The following is a 6,289-nucleotide window of genomic DNA, read 5'->3' as shown; positions in this document are numbered from 1 at the left end:
TGAAACAGTCCCTGTGTCACACAGCCCCCCCTGTGGGTGGTGTCCCACCGCCGTCCTCAGGTGGCGACCGTGCCTTGGTTCTGCTCTCCACATTTCATTTTGGATCTGTGGAGAGGTTCCCCTCAGCTGTGGCCGTTATTGAGGGTGGCGGTTTCCTGGGTTCCTTTCCCTTACGTAACACACTTCCTCCCTTCCCTTTCGAGGCAGGAGTAAAGTGTGTCCGTTTGCCCCTTACCTGTGCCTTACCTCCTTTCCCGAGTGGCACTGGTGATTCCTCAGCCTTCCTCTTCCCAGATTTTTGAGGTGTGGATTTTTTCACATCCTTCCGGGCTGGTGGCTGCTTGGCAACATAATCTGTGAAGCAAACTCTGCCCATTCCAAAATATGGACTGCGCTTCAGTTCCTCCAGTTTGACCATGCTGTTTTCGTCCACACTTAGGAACAGAGTTTGTCCTTTCGGGCCAACCTCTGTCTCATGGTGGACTTTCCAGATCGCCGTGTTCAGCCCTGGGTTTTGTTTTGCCAAAATTTCCATGATCTTCTTGGAATCTTTTGGCAGCCCTGGTATGTGAGTGACCATCCGTTTATACTTGATCGGGTTGTAGGCTTCCAAATGGAGTTCTGCACCGTCCCAAGGTTTTATCAAGTTGACATGGTCAGTGAGCCACTTAAGAGAGCTCTCTTGGGCTGCACTGATCACAAGTGCTCCATCAGTGAGTCTGGTGTCTTCAAACCTTGGTACGTCGGTTCCATCAGTACCCGACAGTATCAAGTCTCCAACACAAGACTCAATGAGTAGCCCCTGCTCTGTGGTCAACTTGTTAGTGGGGTAGCCTGCGAGGACCAGAGCCACTTTTTTATCATCGGTTACCACGTCCCTGTAGGTCGGTACCCAATGAGTTTTCTTACATGGAGGTTCTTGCCCCTTGTCCTCAGGTTTTTGAGCTTCGGTTCCCTTTGACTTTTTCAAGTCATCGGTTCCCTTGTCTCCCTCCTTTGGTAGGTTCTTCTGCCCCTCCATGTTTGCTCGGCTCCTCTTCAGCTTGCGCCTCTGACTGCCGCTCAATTTCTCAGGTCTAAGTTTTAGACCTTCGATTTTGTCAGCTACTGCTCCCAGTTGATCTTGCGATTCCTGGTCTACATTTTCTGACGTTGCTGTCTCTTTGCTAGTAGACGGTTCACCAAGTGTCCCGTTGTTGGCATTGAGACCTTCAAGTTCGGCGATTCTTCTGCGAAGAGTCGCCAGTTCACGATCTTGTTCCGACAGGTTGTCCGTAGGATCCCTGATCGTCACAAGTTCGTTGTTTTGTGGTTTTTCTATGTTTTTGTCCATATAGTTCCCACGAGAAGTCGAGAAATAAAGGTCCGTCACAGCAGAGCTCGATACTGTGATAAGGCTGTATACTCTATGGTGCGCCAGGTGCCATAGAGGATCCCAATGGTCACTTTACCTTTCGGCTAACTACCCTGTGACAAGTTAGCAACCCTTTCACTTGGTATGGCTGGGTTAGGGGGGCCTATTCGCTGTTAGCAAGCAGGTATGCCCAGGCCTACCGGTCCCAACTAACCAAAGTCATGACCGGCTAAGTGCAGTGGTACGTGTTGCCACCCCCACTGAAATAACTAGGGTCCGCGGGGTTGTTAGGCCCGTAATCCTTGCGGATTCCCCTGCGGGATATAAATACACTAACTGCCAATACAGAAATTATATCTATTGATAGTCATAATTGACAATCTCGCATATGCCGTCGTATATGGCTTTGAGACTAGACGGTTGTAACGCATNATAAATTATATCTATTGATAGTCATAATTGACAATCTCGCATATGCCGTCGTATATGGCTTTGAGACTAGACGGTTGTAACGCATTCACCCCACCCCGCTCACCAATAACCGACAACAATATTTTCCTGTAAAATTTTATATGTTTGGTTTTCGTACCCGTACACGCGTGCGTGACATCAATTATATATATATAAACAAATTTTTATTTTGACTGACCAATACCGCCCGCGTCTAATGTGCTTTACGAATATATATTTATATATTCCTACCGCCGCTGCCGCCGTTTATACCGTTTAAAAATGAATTATTAATTTATTAGATTAAAATTAACTAGATTGAAGTTTTATTAATTTTTAGGAGCCATTATAATTTTATACCTAAGGGTGGATTTTAAGGGTAAATTTGCCTATTGTTATTTTTTTACTATTAAATAGCGAATGGTCCAAATAAAATTTTAACAGGTCGATGCAAATCTGTAGATATTGTTTAATTTTAAGAAATTTGTAGATTATTTCAAAAGCAACAATAACTCTTATTCCCTTTATTTTATTCTGATTAGTTTTTGATTTATAATTATAATATATGAATAAATAATAATAATAGTAATTAAATTTAGTATGAAATTGACATTCAATAAGTTAATATTATAATTTTTATATAGATATTATAAAAATAAAATAAAGTATAAATGTGTTAAAGCTTTCATGGATTGTCTTATTGCTTGAAGTGCTTGAAGATATATCCATGTTTGCAGTTAATTCCGAAACGTCAGAACTCAACTGCAAACATGGATATATCCTCAAGCACTTCAAGTAATATAAAGTAGTTGTATATTTCTTTACTTTTAACGCGTATAAAATTTTAAAGAGCTTGATATTGTATCAAGCCCTTTAATAAAACATTTTTGTTACTTATAACATAGTTATAAGTTTTAAACACTGGACTACAAGGAACTTTCATCAGAAACAAAAATATACTTTTCTAAATCATCTTTTCGGAATGTTTAAATGTGCATTTACACTTTTTCTATCACTTCTAAGTTTTAATATTATTACTTATTATTAAAAAATAAGTATTTACATATAAAAAAAAAATAATTAAGAACAAAAAAAAATTATTTTAAATTAATACTATTTTTATTATTAATATGTTAAAAATAAGGAAAATAACTTATTTAACCTATTTTCTTAATCCTTTAAATTTGATTTTTGTGAAAGTTTATACTTAAAAAAAATGTATTTATTACCATAATTTTTAACTCAATTTGCTTTATATGAGGAGACATGTTCCCAATCTCAAATTATTGCACAATGTAATAGTTAAATTATGAAAACTTATATATTTAAATAAGAGATTAATGAAGTTAGCAAAGAGCTTTTAATATCACAATCATTGTGAAAATCATAAATAAATGTTTGTATAAATGTCCATACTAAACTAGATTAAATGAGGTACTGTTAGTCAAATACTTGAACAATTTTAAAGCATGTATCTAATGCTCGTATGATTTTGAAAATTTATAATAGGTGTTGAAAAAATACACATAAATATTATTGATACCACCAAAATTAGTTTCAGCAACACAGATAATTGGTTGTACTTTTTTTTTTTTTAAAGCGATATCAAATTTTAATTGGATTTGAAAATGTAGATAATTCATTGAAGCCACTTTTAATAAAAACGAATTACTAGCATCAGAAATAGATGTTTTTACAATGTGTCTCTTATTTTCAACTGAATCTTTTTCATAGGATCTGGAAGTTGGAACTAGTAAAGCATTTATTATATCTAAAACTAAAAGACTTCTGGTTTCTGTAAAAAAAATTAATATATTATTATTTGATAAATTAAAAATTGTGAGAAATTGTCTTATCAATATTAGTTTTATTTATTTCTATTAAACGTTCAAGTAATAATTTTCTATTTCTATCCTTTATTTAATTAATCATTAACGGAATGATCTTAATAATAAATTGATCCCAATTAACAAACAATGAATTTCGTTTTGAAGCATATATATATTCAAAATCAATATCAATCTAGAATTAAATTAACAGAAAAAGTAATTATGTAATTAGTATCATTGAAATATAAACCTAACTGTAACTAAGGCATACACACACACAACTATATTTTTATAAATTTAAAATCATTAAGCGCAGAATAAATAAAATTGTAATCCTGAGCATGTAAACATATTTTTCAGTTACTATAATTAATTGAAATATACATACAATTCTACTTATAAAAATACTTAAGAATTTTGAATAATTAAAATACTACCAAACTGTGATCAAACGACTGTTTGTACATAGGCCATTCTTCGAGAATATTATTAATGTTAATACTTGGAGACAACAGATATTCTCTACAAATATCACAAGTCTCTTACCATTTTAAAATGACTTCATTTATAGGCTCAATGTTAAACTGAAGCAATTTTTTTACTTTAATTAAAATTTTATTATCTACAAATAAACCATATTATTTTACTAATTATTAGTAAAAATTAATATTATTGATTATTTACTTATAGTTGCTCTAAGTAGTCTAAGTAGATGTTTGTTCTAAGTTACTATCATGAGAACCTTTTTTTACTATTTTTATGAAAGACTACAATTTGTGTTTGCGTTATTTTGTCAATGTATTATGATATTTTTGGTACAATATTCCCTTTAGTTTTTGTGCGGGCACACTAATGAAGTATGTTTCCTATAAGTTGTTGGGGATGTTGCACCAACTCGCGTGAGGGATATTAAAAAAAAAGAAAGAAATACACCACTTTTAATTCTCAGGTTTAGAAAGCCGTATATTGACAACCTCAATTACACAATTATAAAGTAAAGGCACAAGTCTCTGTAGGTGTAGAATGTTCGTAACTGCGGTGAAATGCACGGTTCTTGCGGATGGTAAAAAGTAGCAACGATATCGGTGTCACGAAGATTACTTCACAGCGTATTATTGCGGCGGGTATTCGACGCTAGGCATTTGTTGGACTTTACACCACGACGATAACGTGTGTGTATAACGGTCCGGATTACAGTGAAGCGGAGGCTGAGAAGGAGCTGACACGACCGCTGGGTGTCAAACGGGTGACAACGTCGTGGCCGTGTCAAAGTCAATTAAACAGATATATTTAAAATTGTACCAATTTTCATACAAAATTTTTTAATTTTACAAACCTTAACTTTAGATTTAAATATATTAATGATACTATCAGAAATATTATTAATGATTTTATGAGAACCTTATACTTAATGCTGTATCATGTATTTAGTAATTATTTCAGTCATCATTTTCTTTAATTCATCACTAAGCTTTATATTTTTTTATAAAATGACATTATCAAATTTCCTTTACCAGATATTTCTTCTATATTTATCTTAAAATAAAGGAAAACAATAATTTTATAAAATAGGAAATAAATATGTATTTTTAAATGACTGTTAAAAATTAATATAGGTTTCAATTATAAATTACTTGGTTCATAAAAGAAATGGGACTACTATTATTTGAACTTGTAGCAGAGTATTCAGAAATTTCTGAAACAGTTAAAGGTTCTGATGCATTATTTTTACTAGCAATAGTGGTACTAGATTTTTCCTAAAGAAATTATCAATAATGAAGGTCTGTTAAAAGACTTATAATTAATTTAGTTAACTCACACTAACAAAGTTTGCCTGCTAATTTTTTAAATGGTGCTCTAATATAATTCGTAGACCGCAACAGGCTTTTGGACAAATGTCTTGTAAGGGTTTTTCATTAATATATTTAAGGTTTTTGCAAGTTATTCCTTGTCTAAAATGTACATTAAATATAGTAAAGAATTAAGAATTTAATGCTATATCATATAATTTATAAAAAGCAGAATTGAAAAGAAAATTTAGAGAAATAATATTTTTTAAATAACTAAATTTAATATTAAGTATTAAAGTCAATTTCCATTATAATTAACCGATAATTACTACGTCACACGTCTAAAAAATAGTACATCTAGTAGAGCTGATTCGTATGAATATTCTTCGGAAAATTGATTATTTTCAATGACAGCAGAATTTAAAATTATTTCTACCATTTAGTTATAAATCACTAGACACTATACACTAACTAGATATTATTCTAGAATTAGGTATATTAGGTTAGAATAAATTTGTAAGCCTATATATATTGGGTAGCTAGTCTTTGAGCTTAATGTATTTGTTCTAACGAACATTATGCCGGCGGACAGCGTAATGAAACTTACGAATATATTTTTAGTGTTTAATTTTTGTAATTGTGATTATTGTGCCGCATCCTTTCATCCGCCTAAGCGCCAGAATACATTGGACCATCACAATACCACCTTAATAAAATTTTTACATAAATATAAATATTTTTGAATCTTATTTTGGCCGAGCCAGAGGAAGATTTAAGAAATATTGGTGTCGATTTCTTAATAAAATGTCTCTCACAAAAAAATATTTATTCAATAAAGGTAAAAAATTAAATAATGACATATCATG

General features: G+C 32.7%; 1 protein-coding gene across 1 annotated transcript in view; it reads right to left on the bottom strand.

The window, feature by feature from the left end:
• Window positions 1–6,289, bottom strand: part of LOC126897467 (uncharacterized) — an 84,108-nt gene that overhangs the window by 18,304 nt on the left and 59,515 nt on the right. The window lies entirely within an intron of this gene.

The sequence above is a fragment of the Daktulosphaira vitifoliae genome, unplaced genomic scaffold, assembly GCF_025091365.1.
Source record: "Daktulosphaira vitifoliae isolate Bord-2020 unplaced genomic scaffold, ASM2509136v1 Scaffold_2, whole genome shotgun sequence".
NCBI classification, from domain to species: domain Eukaryota; kingdom Metazoa; phylum Arthropoda; class Insecta; order Hemiptera; family Phylloxeridae; genus Daktulosphaira; species Daktulosphaira vitifoliae.
Note: the sequence above shows the minus strand (reverse complement) of the source record. Positions and strands in the feature narration are given on the sequence as shown.